This window comes from Hyperolius riggenbachi, chromosome 11 (assembly GCF_040937935.1).
Source record: "Hyperolius riggenbachi isolate aHypRig1 chromosome 11, aHypRig1.pri, whole genome shotgun sequence".
NCBI lineage: Eukaryota > Metazoa > Chordata > Amphibia > Anura > Hyperoliidae > Hyperolius > Hyperolius riggenbachi.
Genome location: NC_090656.1, coordinates 168,142,196 through 168,162,380, shown reverse-complemented (window position 1 = coordinate 168,162,380; position 20,185 = coordinate 168,142,196). Strand labels below are relative to the sequence as shown.

The 20,185-nt window shown below is 39.8% G+C and overlaps 1 protein-coding gene across 7 annotated transcripts in view; it reads left to right on the top strand.

Annotated features, from left to right (window-relative positions):
* ZNF423 (zinc finger protein 423) overlaps positions 1-20,185 on the top strand; it is a 464,204-nt gene that overhangs the window by 92,587 nt on the left and 351,432 nt on the right. The gene's annotated exons all lie outside the window — the stretch shown is intronic.

Below are 20,185 nucleotides of genomic sequence, written 5' to 3'. Positions count from 1 at the left end.
GTGTGAGAGTAACAAATTAATCATGTCATTTTTATTTGTCTGCCTTAGGTAGACGGTTGTACTTGTGAAGATTCATTGCTTCTTTTTACTGCACTTTTATATTCTTTCTCTAAAGCTGGACTTCAGAAAGTAAGCAATCCAACCTGGATTACCTCCACTACTTTCCAGCTGCTGAAATAACAATGCCCCGATGGCCTCAATTCACTAAGGGCCGTTCGGTAAAATGTTTGTTATGTTTAGTGAATTGAGGCCAATATCACTTATCAAAATTAAAAAATGAGATCACGTGACCATTCCAGCAATAACATCTGGTTTTATGATTGAAAGTTGCATATTCTCTTAAAGGACAGCTGAAGTGAAAGGTATATAGAGGCTGCCATATTTATTTCCTTTTAAACAATTGCTGTCCTGCTGATCCTCTGATACTATTACCATACCTGCCATAGACCCTGAACAAGTATGCAGATGAGATGTCTCTGACTGAAGTCTGACTTGATTTTCTGCATGCTTGTTTCAGGTGTGTGATTCAGACGCTACTGATGCATGAACAAATCAGCAGGACGCCAGGCAACTGGTATTGTTTAATAGGAAATAAATATGGCAGCCTCCATATCTCTCTCACTTCAGGTGTCCCTTAAACTGAACCAGAGACTTAGCACCCTCATGTAATTTACCATATATATCAGTGGGAACATTAGAGAAAACACCTACCCTGCTCTCTGTTTCATTCTTCACTGCCCCGCCTGCTTGTAATCAGCCCTGATAAAATCCCCTACTGAGCATTCAGTCTGGCTTTTCTCAGGAATCATTATAGCTGAGTCTGTCTTCTCTGATGTTTTTTCCAACCCAAGCCTGCCCCCTTCTGGCTCTGCTATAATGACTCAGCTATAATGATTCCTGAGCAAAGCCAGACTGAATGCTCAGTCGGAGATTTTATCAGGTCTGGTAAGAAGCAGGCTGAGCAGTGAAGGATGAAACAGAGAGCGGGGTAGGTGTTTTCTCTAATGTTCCCACTGATATATATGGTAAAATACATGAGGGTGCTTCATCTCTGGTTCACTTTAAATAGACCCAGCTACAGCAGGCATGGTCCCACTCCCTCCCTGGCTCTACCAACGTTAATACTATCATCTATCACAACAGAGTGACTCCACCAAGTGATGACTGGTCCTTGGACCTCTGTAAGAAAGTTAAGCATGGTGTATGGCTGAATTAACTAACCTAAATGTCAAAAGTCCAAAGAAGCCAGAAAACTTAAAGGGGCACAATGGCGAAAAATTTTAAAATTTAAAATATGTGCAAACATATACAAATAAGAAGTACATTTTGTTTCCAGAGTAAAATGAGCCATAAATTACTTTTCTCCTATGTTGCTGTCACTTACAGTAGGTAGTAGAAATCTGACAGAAGCGACAGGTTTTGGACTAGTCCATCTCTTCATGGGGGATCCTCAGGGATTTATTTATTTTCAAAAGCACTTAGTGAATGGCAGTCCAACTACCAAAAAATTGTGTAGCGAACAGGGAAGCTGGCCAGCATCATTGTTTAAATCCTTTTTAGGGAATATCTTTATAAAGAATAAAAGCCTTGCTGAGAATCTCCTATGAAGAGATGGACTAGTCCAAAATCTGTCGCTTCTGTCAGATTTCTACTACCTATTGTAAGTGACAGCAACATAGGAGAAAAGTAATTTATGGCTCATTTTACTCTGGAAAAAACGTACTTCTTATTTGTCTATGTTTGCACATATTTTTAATTTTAAATTTTTTTCGCCATAGTGCCCCTTTAACTTATGCTTAGAAAAAATTTAAGTCATCACAATTACAGCCAGCATTTGGTAATCAACAGTCACCCTTTTATGAAGCCATTACCGTATTGCTTGTTTTTTCACTGGCTTGATAAAGGGGTACTTGGTTCCCATATGTTGACCTCTGTGGCCTCCTGACAGCTCTATCAAAGATCATCCTGTAGAGCAGCAGAGGTAGGCAGTGGATTGAGTAGTCATGTGACAACATCTTCAGATTGCAAAGTACCCGATGGCACTTTTCAAGAGTTTGTACAGTTTCTACAGTTCTATGTGAATGGTTCGTAAATGTACACGGAAGGTTATACAGTATACTGCAGTGACCTGTTGTTTACATAGGGCAGGAGTTACATATTTTTCATTTGCCCCCATCCATTACTATTTGCCCAAAAGTCTGGGGGGGGGGGGGGGCACAAGTGCAGGGCAAATAATGCCTAGCTTCAAAGAAAGGCGAATCAGAGTAATACTTGGAAAGTATAAGTGTGAATTAGTAAGATTTGTTTTTTTCTTCGGGATAGTTACACTGCACTTATTAAAATGACCACTATGATACAAATATGTAAAATTTAATATGCATCTGGGTGTTTTTACCTGATGTAAAATGCACTGTAAATGACCCTTTTCTTGTGTAACTGACACTTTTAGTAGATATTATTAATCTGAAAGCTCTGAACTTCTTTCCTATTGTGATTTATAGACATTATTTATTTTAAAAGCACTCTCTGAAAAGGATCGGTAGATCTGCCATCCAGCCTGCCTACACCTTTTTTTGGCATTTGGACTATGCCATATGTAGGGAGGACTTTTGAATATAAACCTTGAGAACCCCCTATCAGGAGATGCTCTAGTCCAGAACCTGTTATGAAGAGTTTCAGAGCTGTCAGATTTATAACTGTTAGTGACCACTACGCACAGTAAAAGATTACACTGTACTGATTACTGTGTGACACATTCTTATACGTTTATTTGTCATGATGATCCTTGAATCAATGGCATGGAAACTAGATAAACTAGATAGTAAACAATCTGGATTTGCATGCTTGTAATTTTAAATACTGACACTGTGTAGAGTATTTACACCTCTAGTGACATATACAGTTGACTACATATATTGTTATATACAGAAAGAGACCAAGAATCTAGTGTGTGTACATTCCCCCCCCCCCCCCTTGACGCCTCTGCCAGCAATCCATGTCAGCCCTGCACTGTTGTCCGAGGGATTCACTGGCGACATTCCTCATAGGTGTGTTTGAGGCATTACTGTGATTGTTTCAAATATCCAATTACCTACACAGGAATTACTGTATAAGAAATAGAACTTCTGTAGGCACGATTGAATGCTTGCAGTAATCATAGAGATATTTTCTGTTCCCCTTTGATAGACTGTAAAGAGTAACTTACCTATATATACTCATGTATAAGGTGACCCGAGTATAAGCTGACCCTCCAACTTTTACCTTAAAAATCAGGTAAAAATTATTGACCCGAGTATAAGCTGAGAGTTGGCTTAAAGCGGACCTAAACTCAGAACTTCACCTCAGCCCTAAAAGATAAGCAACAGCTAAATAACCTTTAAAAAAACATATCTTTGTTACAGCTGATACAAATCCTGCAATAAATCAGTAGTTTGTCTACTTCCTGCTTCCGTAGAAGAAGACATATTGCTAACATCCTGTTTTTAGAAATGAGCTGCCTCCTGTGGCAGTCAGCTGACACAGCTAAGGGATCAAATTACAACTTGTGCTTAGTCACAGATGAAGGGGTATTCGACAGGCTAAATTTCAAAGTACATAGAGGATGCATTTCTGTATGTTTTCCTTTTGTCAAGTGTAATGGTTCAAGTCCACTTTAACATGTTGCTGGTGCATGAGAAAGTTGCATTTCAAGTATAGTGACAACTTATACATTTGCATAAACATTATAACACTTTGCAGCTCATTCAGACTGATATAATGGGTTGAGGATGTGAAATAAAATCAAAGTGAAAGTGCTAAAAGTGCATTAAAAGAAGCTGATTACTGTAGTTAATTGGCGTAAAAAGAAGCTATTGGCATAGGTTGTGCTGGAGAGTGGAGGGTAAACAAAACGCGTTTGGTTTGTGAAAGGATAAAAATGTGCGTGTGCCTAAATTCGGGTGACTGAAGAATGAATGCATTAAGAGCTGAGGTGTACGGGGGCGGGGAAGACAACTAATACTGTGCTTCTATTTTTGCTATGATGGAGTGCTGACAGTGAGAACCTGTTGTCAGATAGTTATTTACCTGTTTCCCCTGCGGCGTATTGTGGAGCTTACAGTCAGGAGTGGAACTTACAGTAAATCGAGTGGCCAAGAGTGTGGAGACAATCGGGAGGGCGTGGGGGGCACATTTCACTCTGCATATGCCAGTGTTTTGTGTATAAGCCAAGACCCCGAGTTTTGGGCCGCTTTTTTGGTCCCAATAACTAGGCTTGTACACGAGTATGTAAGGTAAGTTGGCCTACACAGAAAAATAGCTATAGCCCTTAAGCACAACACCAGAGAAGTTGGGATATACATTTTCCTTCCAACCTGTTTGTCTTTGCAATTTCTGAAGAGCTTGAATGCATGAAAAATACAGTGAGCTGGCCAAGTTCATCCTATAATCACAGTGGTGTCAGGCAGCGGGCTGTAATGCGCCTTAAAATTTCCAGAACTTTGTAAGATTTTATTCATCCAGTTCTGCAGGGTTTCATCAGTCAAACTCATTTAATCCTATGCTCCCATGTAAAGTGTGCAATAATAGATGAAAATTGGAGCCACTTAGTTAATGTGCATACATTCCCACTCAAATTGATATGTGAACATTTTCATTGTAATCAAAGGAAATATGTGCTTCTTTGATGATTACCATCAATCCAAGACTGGATTGATTGGGCCCTGATGTCTTTGTTAGTCTACCACTGTTCTAATTATTACTTACGTGTCTGATTTCTAGAGTCAATCTCGGCCTGTGGGTAGGTATTCATTTTAAAGGGCAAGTTCAAGTTTACTGGTTAGGATATAATATACATACCTAGCTACTGTACACATATCTATACACTATTATTCAGGGTGGGCCATTTATATGGATACACCTTAATACAAAGTGAATGGTTGGTGATATTAACTTCCTGTTTGTGGCACATTAGTATATGTGAGGGGGGAAATTTTCAAGATGGGTGGTGACCACAGCGGCCATTTTGAAGTCGGCCATTCTGAATCCAACTTTTTTTTCAGTAGGAAGAGGGTCATGTGACGCATCAAACTTATTGGGAATTTCATAAGAAAAACAATGGTGTGCTTAACATAACTTTATTCTTTCATGAGTTATTTACAAGTTTCTGAGCACTTATAAAACGTGTTCAATATGCTGCACATTGTATTGGATTGTCAATGCAACCCTCTTCTACCACTCTTCACACACTGATAGCAACACCGCAGGAGAAATGCTAGCACAGGCTTCCAGTATCTGTAGTTTCAGGTGCTGAACATCTTGTATCTTCACAGCATAGGCAATTGCCTTTAGATGACCCCAAAGATAAAGTCTAAGGGGGTCAGATCAGGAGACCTTGGGGGCCATTCAACTGGCCCACGATGACCAATCCACTTTCCAGGAAACTGTTCATCTAGGAATGCTCGGACCCATAATGTGGTGGTGCACCAACTTGCTGGAAAAACTCGGGGAACGTGGCAGCTTCAGTGCATAAAGAGGGAAACACATCATCATGTAGCAATTTCACATATATAGTGGCCTTAAGGTTTCCACTGATGAAGAATGGCCCGACTATCTTTGTACCCCATATACCACACCATACCATCAATATTTTTGTTCCAACAGTCTTGGAGGGATCGATCCAATGTGGGTTAGTGTCAGACCAATAGCGGTGATTTTGTTTGTTAACTTCACCATTCACATAAACGTTGGCCTCATCACTAAACAAAATATTCTGCATAAACTGAGGGTCCTGTTCCAATTTTTGTTTTGCCCATTCTGAAAATTCAGTGTGACGATCTGGGTTATCCTCGTTGAGATGCTGCAGTAGCTGGAATTTGTAAGGGTGCCATTTGTGAGTAGCTAATATCCACCGAAGGGATGTTTGACTAATGCCACTCTCCAGTGACATGTGGCGAGTGCTATGCTGTGGGCTCTTACTGAATGAAGCTAGGTCAGCCACTGATGTTTCTTTATTAGTGACAGATTTCATGCATTCACATTTTGGCAAATCCAACACTGAACCAGTTTCACGAAACTTAGCAAGCAGTTTGCTAACTGTAGCATGGGAGATGGGTGGTCTCGTAGGGTGTCTTGCATTGAAATCTGTTGCAATGACCCGGTTACTGCGTTCACCAGATATCAACACAATTTCTATCCGCTCCTCACGTGTTAATCTTGGCGACATGTCAATGGCTGTGAACAAGAGAAACTTGTAAATAACTCATGAAAGAATAAAGTTACGTTAAAACCAAGCGCACCATTGTTTTTCTTGTGAAATTCCCAATAAGTTTGATGCGTCACATGACCCTCTTCCTATTGAAAAAACAAAAGTTGGATTCAAAATGGCTGACTTCAAAATGGCCGCCATTGTCACCACCCATCTTGAAACGTTTCCCCCCTCACATATACTAATGTGTCACAAACAGGAAGTTAATATCACCAACCATTCCCATTTTATTAAGGTGTATCCATATAAATGGCCCACCCTGTATATCAGCCTCTTTTCAGACACTGATTTGAAAACCGTGATAAATGAGGTTGGGACTGCAAATAAAAAAACTATTGTACCTATATCTAAGTACAACAGTAGTTAGTGTAAATTATTTGCGTCCCGAAATTGGTTTATTGTCAGTCGGGCGTGCATTCATCCAATTCGATTATAATATTCGAATCCGATGGTCGATCGGCCGCCACGTTGCCTGATGTATGGCCACCTTAAAGAGACTCTGAAGTGAAAAAAAAAGAAATAAAACATTAGGAGCAGAGACATAAGTCTAATATTGTTTCCAGTACAGGAAGAGTTAAGAAACTCCAGTTGTTATCAATGCAAAAAAGGCATTGAGCTCCGTGACTTTCAAAGTCACAGAGAGCTCTGTCTTCTGAAGCTTGTTATCTCAACTGTCAGTCACTGTATTGTTTTTTTCTTCTGCAGAGGAAAGTTCAATAGTTCACTGGCCTGCTATGTAAAATCATTTTAGAATGCTGAGTAGTGTGTAGACTGCAAATATTAGAGAATGATGCAATGTTATAAAAAAAACCTATATACCTGGAATATACCTGGAAATAAAAATATGAGAATATTTTCTTTGCTACTAATGTTCTAGTAATTATCCGTACTACACAACCAATTCATTATATCATAATTTTGTTTTCGCTTCAGGGTCTCTTTAAAGCCTCTATCCATTCACCAGAGAACAATAAAAATCCTTTTTTTTTTTGTTAAATAGCAGGCTCTGGAAGGGATATTCTGACAGCATTTTAGCCCAATTGGGAGGTTCCCTCACTTTCTATTCAGATTCCAAAACTTGAGGCAGATCACAGAAATCTTACGCTCTGACTGATCTGTCTTCCTATAGTCATATCATCTCCATAAGTGCTGCATAAACACTTTTTTTTCAGAATATGCTTGAATTGTTAACCCTTAAATCATGCAGTTGTTGGTAATTCTGCACAGACATGGTGCATTGTGATTGTTTGGCCAGCTTCAGTCATAAAAAACATCCCATTAAGGAAGTTGCCAAGCTGTTCTCAGCCAGATCATGTGAAGATCAACATGTCTTTGGGTTACCTGGCAAGCAGTTAACATAATGATTGTGTGAGGGAAGGCAGCTGGGCTGCTTGGAAATCCTTCTAAAAAGGCCAGTTGGAAACGGTATGGTAACAATATACTTTTGCCAAGAAACAGTACATCCATTACTAAAAAGCATCTCTAAAGCTTCCTTCAGGGACTGTTCTTGGGGGAAAAAAGTTCAAAGCATGTCTCATAGGAACACCAGGAACACGTTGTGAGAATGATGTCATCTTACTGTAACTATACATATAAAATCAGGGAATATGGGCCCTTTTATGACACATCATTATCATCATGCAGAAGATGCTAGTTTAAGCCTTAAAAGAAAAAACAGCATGGCTATCCAAAACGGTTTACTTGGTGTTTGCAGACTTCATCAACAGTTATTTTGTGGACAGTTAAGGTTCCTGAAAGGATGCCTTAGGTGACATGTGACATGATGAGATAGACATGTGGTGTACAGTGCGAAGCATACAAATAATTTCTTTTTTTCTGCCAGAATGAGTTTACATTTTGGTATGCAAGTTACGGTTTATTATAAGTTCAGATTTCAGCATAACCGTCACTGATAAGGAATTACAACCATAAAACACTTTCCTGGCAGAGATGGCTCCTGAGAGCCTGGGTTAGATAGAAAAGGTCAATAGTTCATCTAAAATTAGCTTTTGGGAAAATCTGTGTCAGCATATGAGATAATACAACATTAAGCATTATTTTCTTAGCTTATACACAAAAAATAACCACAGCAGGATTAGAAAAAATAAATAAATAAATCATTTTCAGGAGTAGGAGGATAGATACAATTGTTAATCTCATCAGTTTATTTTCAAGTTAGGTTTTCTTTAAAGAGGAACTCCAGTGAAAATAATGTAATACAAAGTGCTTCATGTTTACAATAATTATGTATAAATGATTTAGTCAGTGTTTGCCCATTGCAAAATCTTTTAAATCCCTGATTTGTATTCTGACATTTATTACATGGTGACATTTTTACTGTTGGCAGGTGATGTAGCTGCTGCATGCTTTTTTTGGCAGTTGAAAACAGCTGTAAACAGCCATTTCCCACAATGCAACAAGGTTCACAGACAGGACGGTCCTCAGAGTTTCTTGTGGGAGGGTTTTTACCACAATATCAGTCATACAGCGCCCCCTGATGGTCTGTTTGTGAAAAGGAATAGATTTCTCATGTAAAAGGGGGTATCAGCTACTGATCAGGATAAAGTTCAATTCTTGGTCAGAGTTTCTCTTTAAGGCTAGGTTACCACTTGTGCGTTTTGTGTCTGTTTTTCTGCTCAGAAAATTCGCATAGATTTTAAAACTAATGTTAGTCAATGCAGCCGGTTCCACTCTATGCGAATTTTCGTACGCGTGAAAAAATCTGAGGTCCTGCATCATATTTTCGGACTTTGTATAGGCAATGCGAATTTTCGTGTTATTTGTGCGAAAATTCACATAAAAACACGGACAAATTTACATGCGAATTTTCACCAATCAGAAAAATCTTATACGATTTTTTGCAGGCAAAAATGTAACACTACAGTGGAAACGTAGCCTAAAGCTAAGTTAACACTGACAACTGACAATGGTATATCCACTGCCTCATGGCTATGCTAGAGTTTTTGCCTAGCTTGGATGCAGCTGAAGACACAAAGGCAGTGGTGGTATCTTATATGGACAGTAGTGCATCCAGTTCAGTGCGTTCTGATTGGCCTACCAGTAAGTGCATGGCTGATCACTGCCTATCAACCACTGACCCCAACTGCCCATGTGGATTGCCCCAATCAGCTGTGTATACAGCAACACAATGGCAGATACACCAAGCTTTGCTCTATACCATTTGTAAATAATAATTTTCACTAATGTCTTGGCTTGATTTTTTTTTGGTCACATTACATTTTTTTTAGGATAACGTTTGTTTCGGTTGTACGGCATTGCCAAGCTAGATCGCTTTGCGAATATGATGTGATATACCGAGGGCTCGCTTTTAATGGCCGTTGTGACTTTTAAATTGCTGTAGGGAAAGCGTACTCAGGTTTCATGAAGTATTGCAGATTTACATCCTGCGCTGGCTGAAACTTGAATACGCCTTTATTATGATGCATTGTTGCCACCGGAGCAATGCTGCCGTTTACTCAGATTTTATTACTTTTACTCAGACCGAGTTGCCATAATATAGTGTCTGGCTAGGGCTGAAGTTTACCATGTAAAATGAGCCTGAGGACAAACTCGATTGCAGATTAGCAATGAAGAGGAACCTTTGCCGTCATTGAAATAACGTCTCAAAATGATCTTTAGATCAATAGTGAGAATAATTGTACTGATAATCCAAAGAAACAGCACTAAAAGAAAAGAAAACTAATGGATTCCACTGGGATACTAAAAGAAGGTAAATCTTGTTACATGCAAGGTTTACAAGGCTCCACTGTTCAGTTTTAACCACTTTTTCCTGTCCGATGCACAAACACTGCAGCATGCTACATTTCTTAAAATAAAATTCCAGCATTGGTATAAAAAAGGATATCATCATAACTTAGTACTGCTCAAGTCTTTTTTTTTTTTGGTAATTTGTTATGTAATATAATTTGTTTCTTTCCATTACAGTCTGCAGCCAGTTGGGAATTTTGAAAACTCACAATTAGCTTAAAATTGCTCTTTTTTCTACCATGGTAAAATTGTACAGGGAGCCCAGAAATTGTGATCTGGCTACACGAGAAATTAGGTACACAGAACAGGAGTCTTTGCAACTGTCTGCACAACTGCACTAATCAAGTGATTGGCAGCAGGCTTAGACACGCCCATCTAACAGTTACCTCTGGGAAATCTTTGGAATGGCTGTGCTTATATTTAAAAAGCAAGGAAGCCGAAGAAAAAAGTTTGTCATGTATCACTGAAAACTCCCGCTGATTGGAGGAATGGGGCGCGGACGGGTAGCGCCGATACAGAGGAGGCGGGGGAGCGGCGCTGACAGACAGTCACAGGTAAACAGCCTGTTGGCGACACTCTGTGTGTCGCTAGCACGGCGCTGGGGATAGCAGAGCGCAGGGGGGTCCTGGAGGCACACCATAGGGCAACAGAGGCTAGTGATAGTGTGCACAACCAGCCTCTGTGCCCCACTAACATCATTAAATCCCACATCGGGTTCTCTTTAAAGAAGAGATCATGCAGTACGATGGTAGACATGTCACTGTCAAAAAGTTTTTTAAATATGTTTTTGGCATCAGATTTTAAAATTAAGAATGTGTTAAAAATCACAATAATATTTCTTACTTTCAACATTTGGAATATTGTTTCTGTACTGTTTTAAGTTTAGTATAGGGTTTACTCATGATTAAAAAAATATATGATTGTTTATCTATTTCAATTTTTTTCACAGTACCTCAGCATTTTTGGAAGTGGGTTTCTCAGTAGATGTGTTCACAAGAACAGGACACTAAGGCCTCGTTCATATTATCACACGCAGATGGCTGTGCGATCGGAACGCAGTGTGTATTATCGCACGCCATCTACGTTTATATGGGTTGCGTGGCTGATCCCATTCACTGCAGTGAATGGGTCAGCTGCAAGTTTGGCTAAAAAATGTGTTCAGCATGCGTTCGAGCACCGCACTGGTACGGAACGCATGCTGTATGAACATCAGACAGTGCAGTCTATGCACTTATGATGTTCATGCGTGTCTGCCTCCTGCGCGCGTTGCTGAAATACGGACGGCAACGTGTCTAATGTGAACAAGGCCTTAAGGTTCGGTTGTCTTATGATCACTGTAGAGACAAGTTGCACTTGTTCTCCTAAAAGGTCATAGTACTGGAGAGGATATAGGTTTTTGAACCTTCTTTGATTCACTTTTTCTCCTGTGTTTTCTACTAGGAGATCATTTTTCAACTTCTTGTTAAAATCACCTTTCAGCACTTTGCAGTTGAAAAATTATTGAAACGTAAATTATAGAATATTGTCAACATTTTTCTGAGTATTTTCTTGCTTGCTGGTAGTTGAAAAGGCATTTTATTGACAAGTTATGAAAATATTACCAAAAAGAAAAAGTTAATTGCTTATGGGCCCTTGTTTTTATACAGTATTTTCCCCAGAATCTAAGAATTCTATCATATCGCTACCCTATTTGTTGTTTTTATTGCGGGACACTAGATAGCAAACATGTCACAGGTATGTTACCACTTTCTCTGATATATATGTAAATTGCAAGCATATCAAGAATATTCAGAAAATTCTGATGGTGGATGAGCATATGGTTGTGAATTTTTCATTTGAAATGAGGGAAATCACTCTCCAATTTTACCACCGTGACAGGGACTGTTGATTTTTCTGGTTTACAGTAAAGTTACTATTTTATCTTGGAAGGGTGTGAATCATTGAGTTTTTGTATTCAGAATAGCTTCCCATGTTTTTTTTCCCTCAAACTACTTTGCGAAATAAATAGCGAGTGTATTATACCATCAACCCATCTCCAGAATCGCATCAGCCTTGGGCAGGAAGACCATGTATGAAGCATAATCCAAATCGAAAAGATCACACATCAGAGTCAATTGCCAGTGCTGAAAACCAACAGCAGATAATTCCAAGAGTTGTGAAGAAGGTTCCGCACACAGGCAACGTTGAAAATTATGCAGCTTTTATTATCCCATCACAAGTAGTAATAACATCTGACCGTTATTGTTTCACAACTCATGTATGAAGCATGTCCCGATACTGCATTATGCCTGGAACCAGAGTGGACTCGCAGCAGGGAAATGCAGGCTAATCATGATGGCACATAGTACCATCTGGTCAGTAGCTAGAAAGATGATCCTACTGTGTGCAAATTAATGGAACATCTGGCTGTGCATGTCCAGCTTTCTGTGCATTAATTCATCCCAAGGTATAGAGAGCCTTAAGTCTAGCTCCCACTTTTTTGCACTGGTAGGTAGGGATTTGGTGGGAGCGTAGGATAATGTATGGTAGAGTGGAAGGGTGGGAGAATGTATGGTAGAGTGGAAGGGTGGGAGAATGTATGGTAGAGTGGAAGGGTGGGAGAATGTATGGTAGAGTGGAAGGGTGGGAGAATGTATGGTAGAGTGGAAGGTTGGGATAATGTATGGTAGAATGGAAGGGTGGGATAATGTATGGTAGAGTGGAAGGGTGGGAGAATGTATGGTAGAGTGGAAGGGTGGGATAATGTATGGTAGAGTGGAAGGGTGGGAGAATGTATGGTAGAGTGGAAGGTTGGGATAATGTATGGTAGAATGGAAGGGTGGGAGAATGTATGGTAGAGTGGAAGGGTGGGAGAATGTAGAATATAGTAATGACATCAGGCCTGGACTGCAAAGGTGCCCATTGATGATCCAATGTCCAAAACGATTGACCATCCAATTGTTGCAATTGATCAGAGATGATCAGTCAGGCCCAGAAATACAAGAGAAAATGATAAACAATCCAATGAGACTAAAAGAATTGCTCTGAGATTTGGGTCAGCAGCATAATGGATAAAACGATAATTTGTCGGCCATCGGCACCGTTAATGGCACCCGATTGATAATTTGGGAGATTGTATTGGTAATGGCCCCCTTAAGGGTTACTCAGGCAAATGCTTTTTGAACAGTGTCAGATTTAATTGAAACTTAATGGCCCATATGCAATTAACTTTTTCTCCTGAGTTTTCTCCAAGGAGATATATTCATGCCTTGTCAATAAAATGTGAGTACGTTATCTCATATTTTGGCACAGAGGTATACACATTCATCATATTTACATTTTTTTACTACTCTTTTCTATTGTACTTGCCTGTGTTATGTACAGCACAAATAGCAATGAACTGATAATTCCACAATAGTGATTGCCATTTGTTGTGAGCTATTGCTATGCATAGTCCTCTAATGCCTAATAACCCATCTTCCCCGCATCAATCTTCCGTTATGTTTTCCTTCTCCTTCTGCAAAAAGTGACACTTTCTGTGTCTTATTTTTTTTTAAATGTGGTCCTTAGGGTCAGCGCTGATATAGCTTCCGCCGTAAGGGGTAAAGTAATACTCTTTGCAAAGTGGTAAAGTAGGCTGGCCCCCCTTAGAGTCTCTGATAGCAGAGGTAAGACTGGTGTAATAATCATGGCTCTTAACAGAGGCAGAGTCTATGACACAAGAAGCAATAGCATGTTTGTGGTGCCGAGAGCCTGGGGGTGATAATAGGGTGAGTTACCAGCCTCTGCTGGCCATAATAATTGGGCTTCACTTTCCTTGACCCTGCTTGTGGTAGAGCTGTATTAATACTTTCAATAACAACTTGTCTAACAAATGGCAGTTACAAGAACAAAATATACAAAGTAATACTGATTTTGAAGCCTGCTGAATGTGTAGAGTTTGGAAGTTTTCATGTATAATTTAACCACATTCAGCATACCATATCTGGCACTTTTCTTGCTGGCTTTTTTTCTTTACATTTCTTTTGAAATTCGTATTTAGTATTTTAATACACATTTGTATTTGTATAGCACCATAGAAGATAATGACGCTGTATAAATAAATAGCAATAATGATACGATCCTCACTTTATCACACAATACCAGGTAATTACTTTACAATAGCTTACCTTGTGCATGGGATATCTGTAACAAATTACAACCTTCCATTTTGCACACTAATATATGAAACCCAGAGGTGTAGCTATGGGGGGGGGGGGGGGGGGGGGCAGCACGTTGAGGTCACTCAGCACAGGTGATTCACCTTTAGGCCCCGTTTACACTTAATCAGTTGCTCTCAGTTATAACTTAAAGAAAACTGATTTTCAAAGTCATGTTTTCCTACGGCACCTTTCACGCGTTTCAACTGAAATCTTTTTCAAAATGCACTGCTATGGAAAAAACGCGTACTAACGCACACCAACTGATTAAAGGGAAGGTTCAGGGAGGGGTTGAAAAAAATTAAAATACATATCCACTTACCTGGGGCTTCCTCCAGCCCATGGCAGGCAGGAGGTGCCCTCGCCGCCGCTCCAGAGGCTCCCGGTCGTCTCTTAATGCTATTAGAAAGCAAGGCTGTACATCCAGAACTGCTGGCATATAGTGCTGTATAGTGAGCCTGGATATGCAGTCTTGAATTATCACAAATACCTTCTGCTTTAACCACTTGACGACCGCAGTGGTAATCCCCCCCTAAAGACCAGGCTCATTTTTGCATTGCTGGGCTGTGCAGGCTTTTCAGCCTCATGCACAGCCTAGCTTAGGTGCCCAACGATCGGACTCACCTCCTTTTTTTGTCCCTAAGGGGACATGCCGCCGGAGGGGTCCGATCGCTGCATGCTTTGTTTATTTTTTTTTCACATGCCTCAGCGAGGCTCTCTTTCTCCCTGTCCCCCTCCCCCCCTCCCCTCCTCCCCTCCGTGAACTAGGATTGGAACAGGATGGCGATCCGTCCTGTTCCGTCTCTCATAGGCATCAGCCTATGAGAGGAGGGCACTCCCCGGCCAATCAGAGGCCGGTGATCGCCTATCTCGTACAGCGCTGCGGCCCCCGGCAGTGCTGTACGCTTGTAAACAAAGGGTATTTCTTTCCCCTTACGTTTACAAGCAGCCTGCTAGCCGCGATCGGCGGCTAGCAGGCTATTCACGGAACTCTGTTCCGTGAAGCGGCAGGGAACGATCACGCATGAGCGCGGCCGTTCCCTGGGAAACTGCAGCCCCAGGACTTGACGCCAATGGATGTTAGGCGGTTCTGGGGCTGTCGCCGCGGTCACGCCCATTGGCGTGAGCCGGTCGTAAAGTAGTTAAGAAGGCAAAACTACAATTGATCATAATGAGTATGTTGCAATTAACAATGGAAAAAGTATTCAAGGTATGTAATGCCACCATCAGCTAATTTTAAAGTGACATTGGACTTGATTTTTTTTAGGTCTATCCTAATTGTAGGTGGTAAAAAACAAACAAACAGTAATTACATATGGAAGCTCAGCTGCTACTCTTGTAAAGCCCTAAATGGCCATAACTGGTGCCATACCATTGGGAGGACTAGCAACTAGGCACAGTGACTGAAAAAAGTTGGCTAGAACTGTGAATCGTGTAACTGAAGTGTCAAGTGAAAACCCCCTAAAATTACCTATCTGCCTTTATTTTAATTTATTTTTACTGCCACTACCCTTGGGGCCTGCTTAACACATACCTTGAATACCTTTTCCATTGCTAATTGCAACATACCCATTATGACCAATTGTAATTTTGCCTTCTTAAAGCAGAAGGTATTTGTGATCATTCAAGGCTGCATATCCAGGCTCACTATAAATCACTATACACCAGCAGTTCACAGAACATTCTGCATGCATTTGCATAAAATTAGTGTAACATTTAGATAAACTCAGAATTATTTGCTGAGTACAAACCTAATGGCCGCGATCGCCGCTGATTGCAGGTGATCCGTGATTAGCAGTAATCGCAAACTGTGATGCTTGCAGCATTTTTCCACGATTCTGGAGGGATCGCCATACAGTGCTTAAAAAAGCGCTGATTGCCTGAGCTCTGGAATTGGGCGAGTGTACAGTGATTTCACCACAGTAATGTTGGTAAAATCACCCGTGCAAGCGCTACTGTTTTGAGGTTGCTAGTGTGAATGGGTCCAAAGGGTCCACTAAAGCCCCCATAGCATTGCTTTGGCAAGAGCTTTTAAAATCTTGCTTAAAACGCTTTTGTAGTGTGAATCTGCCCTATTGAAAGGGATATCAAGGTTTAACACTGGCTGTGGAAGGGGAGATATCAGTCCGCATTGATAAAAGATTTGTAGTGTTACTAGACTGCCAGCACTTTGTAGAATGATGGAATACAGGAAGGTCATATGTGGCAATGGATAATGGATCTCATTATACAACAGCTGACAAAAGGGTAAACAGGACCTTTCACAGATTTTGCCCCAGATTACTTAACATTATCCATAGCACTGCTGTATGATAAGTTTTTTTGTCCTTTTGTCACTGTTGCATATGTTAACTTTTCTATGAAACCATGTAGCTGTAAAAAAGTAACCCTTTATGTGTTCTGTTTTCTGTCTTTGTATATATGTTTATAACAGATAATTAAAATAATCCTTTAAAAAAAGCCCATGTTATCAGCAATGGATTGCACATTTTACAGACTTGTGTGTAGGTTGGAACAGGAGTGAACCAAACTGGCAGCAGCAGAATTTGATTGGCCCAGCTTCAGCTGCACATACATTGCAAGAAAATTTGCATAGAGTTAGAAAAAAAATGAGCATATTTTTGATCATCTCTACCTGCCATTTATATTTTTCCCCAACAAGTGCAGTTGTAATCTGCCCACACAAGGTGTGTCTCTATGACAACATGTTCATTTAGCGCTAAAAGACCAATTAAATAACACGATAATGATAATAATCTTTAATAAATACTGCACAGTTTCTGGCTGCAGGTACAGGTGGCCTACCAAGATTTTGTTAATTTTCCACTTTTCCTCCTTTACTTTTTGTCAGAATGACATGCACAGACTGAAATAACAGTCCCGTCTGGTTTATAAAACGATGCCCATAGGAATTGGGACTCTATTCCGCAGGCGACAGTTCAGGGCCGAGTGCTGTACAGACAGATCACAAGGCTGTTTCTATGGAGGGGGGATGAGAAATGAAACTAACAGTGATCATGGCACAGCTCATGACAGAGTGGCACTAAGCAGGAGAGGTATAAAGAGAACAATGGTCTCCTGCACTAAGACAAAATGATCTGGGACTCTTGATCTCTCAGGTATGCGTAGGGGACGATAGGGGCCACTGTTCACACCCAAGATTGTCAGGAGAGATGGTCCTGAACTCTCTAGCATGTGCAAGGATTTAAGGTGTACCTGAACTTAGGAACTCTGTTGCTAACAAATACCATACTTACATTCCCTACATTAATAAGATCCCATGCTCTAGAATTTTCACTGCAAAGACTGACAGCTCAACTCTGCTGTTACCTCTAGTATAATCACATTTCTGTTTGGAGAGCTGCTCTCATATCTCTGTCAGTAAATCATGTTTCCTTTGAGAAAAGTAAGATGGGCATCCTTCGGTACAAAGAAATTCTCCTGCTTGCCTAGGAAGTTTAGATGGCACAGTCCACTTGTAGAAATATGTTTACTAAATATGTTGAACATGGAAGAAATGGGCCCAAATGAAAAAAAATAATAATTCTGATTTATATATAGATTTACTTTAAAACACTTAAAATGGCAACATTTGCTGTAGTCACAAAATTCTAGTCAATTTTCCTTCTATGTAAGACATGTTGCAATCATCCGCTTACATTTGCTTATAAATCTTTATAGCTTATATATCCATTGAGGTAGAAATGGTCAAGAAGGTTTGATAACGCTACAAAACATTTGTTTTATTTGCATCCCACAGTACCTCTACTGTGTCCAAGCTTCCTGCTTCCACACACTGTCACTTCTGTGAGGAAACTCTGGTCTGAGTGTCTTGGTTGCCAATGGGAAATGGGTAGGGCTGAATAGTTTTTGGTATTACACAATAGTTCCTTTGCCAGCATTGTTTTCCAGGTTGCAGTAGTAGTAGCAACAGTTATGGAACATGGTTAGTAGTAACATCCTGTAGACAAGAAATTTCCCATTCACATAATTTATTTGCTTTCTTATATCAGATAGAAGGATACCTCCCAGGGAAATATTTTAGGTAGAAGACAAGCACTTTTGATATTTTAAAAATATAGTCAGTATATGTTTTGCCAGAATAAATTAATTTTTAGGATTAAGCCTCATCTGAAGATTTCTAAGGGTAGCAATTGTTGGCTTGATTTAGGAAGGCAGGTCCAATGGAGAGAAGAAGCACACATGATAAAGCATGTGCAAGGGAGTGGCAAGAGGTGCCTAGGGTGACTGAAGGGAGAGGATCATTAGGTCAAAAAGGTTGCATATAGGATGGGTCTTCAAATAAGTGTACGGAAAAGCCACATTCAAGAGAACTTTGTAGGTAAGAAGATTTAACTCTATGCTTTGTTTGATGATTTTATAGGATGGACTGGGGAAGTTCTACTGAATTCATTCAGAGGAGGGTGTTAAATATGGTGAGGGTGTGCATGAGGATTTCAGTTGTGTCCTGAGTCAGGAAGGATTGGATATATGAGATATATTTCTTTAAATTTTAGTTTGAGACAGGTGGATCTAAGCTTGATTCACTGGAGTGGTTGATGCATTGTTAAAGCGGGATTGTCACCATAAAAATCTAATTTCACTAGCAACTGGTCTGAGTGCATTAAGTTATAAAGATGCTAATCCTGCATTCAAAACTTTCAGAACTTTTTCTGCTGTTATGGTTTGGAGTTATCACATACTTTAGGAGCACTGGCCCTTTAATAGTCAGTGCCAAACAGTTGCATGCTGGGTATTCTTTTTATCTATAATATATTCCTTCTCTTCCATTTATTTCCCTGCCTAGCTGCCTATTTGAAACACGATCCTCTGCTCACTTGTGTTTACAAGCAAGGCTGAGGTGACTCAGTGATTGGAGGAGAAAAGAAAAAACGTTAGGGCAGAAATGACATCAGGATTTAGCCTCAAACTGTGGCCAAAAGACATAGTTCCCATCAGGAACATAATTCTCTTCATTTACTATATAAAAGTCACTGAAATCAAAATGTGGACAGTACAATACATGTGCTATGCAAGTAGATCAAGTATTTATCTACTTATATATGTATTTTTTCCCTGGCATAGTATGGCTAATCCTACTGCTTGAATATTAGTTGTTATGTCAGGCACGGATTATTTAGGAAGTGAGAGGGCACAAATAAGACATGGTGTTTACAGCATGAGGGGAATGAGAAGGTAAAGAAAAAAAGATCAGGATTAATGTGTTATCTACAAATACATTATTTTGGAAGCCAAAGGAGCTAATGAGCTGCCCTATATCATAGGATTAAATGGAGAAAAGAAGAGGTACAAAGGCTGAGCCCTGTGGTATAACAACCAAGAGTGGATGAGGGACGGACATACTGTGAAAATAGGAAATGCTAAAAATTATTTCACAAGCAAAAAAAAACGTGGTCATGATTTTAGCCATGTACATCAAACAAAAGCATATTGAAGGATCTATGGACTAGATATCAATGGAGAACTTACGATTATCAAAAAAGTGTTTGCTATTAGATGCAATTTGAAACAAACTCTTGCCTGAGTCATATCAAACAATAAGAAGGTTAGCTGAAATGTTACTGAATTAGTACTTGTGAGACTACATTCATATCATATGTATTTAGGAAGAATCTTTTCAAAATTGCAGGATTTTCTAGTTTTATGAAAAAAAAAGTACACCTGGATCTCTTGCTCTTCTTCAGGTCTGGTTTTGGAAAAAAAAATGGGCACAAAACCAGCTGAAGCCTCTATGATAGACCATTATAATACTGGCATATGATTTTGACTATAAACTACATCAATTCTCACAAGTAAACTGAGATTCAGAATAAATGTCAAAGTATACAGCATGAGAGCTAAGTGATCAGTGACCATATTTAGTGCCATGTCACAAGGACAACTAGAGTTATGCTAGTTATGTTTTCAGAAGTAAGGATATACCATGCTAATAGTCAGATATGAGAACTAGATCCAGGGACAATCTAGCGTGTCT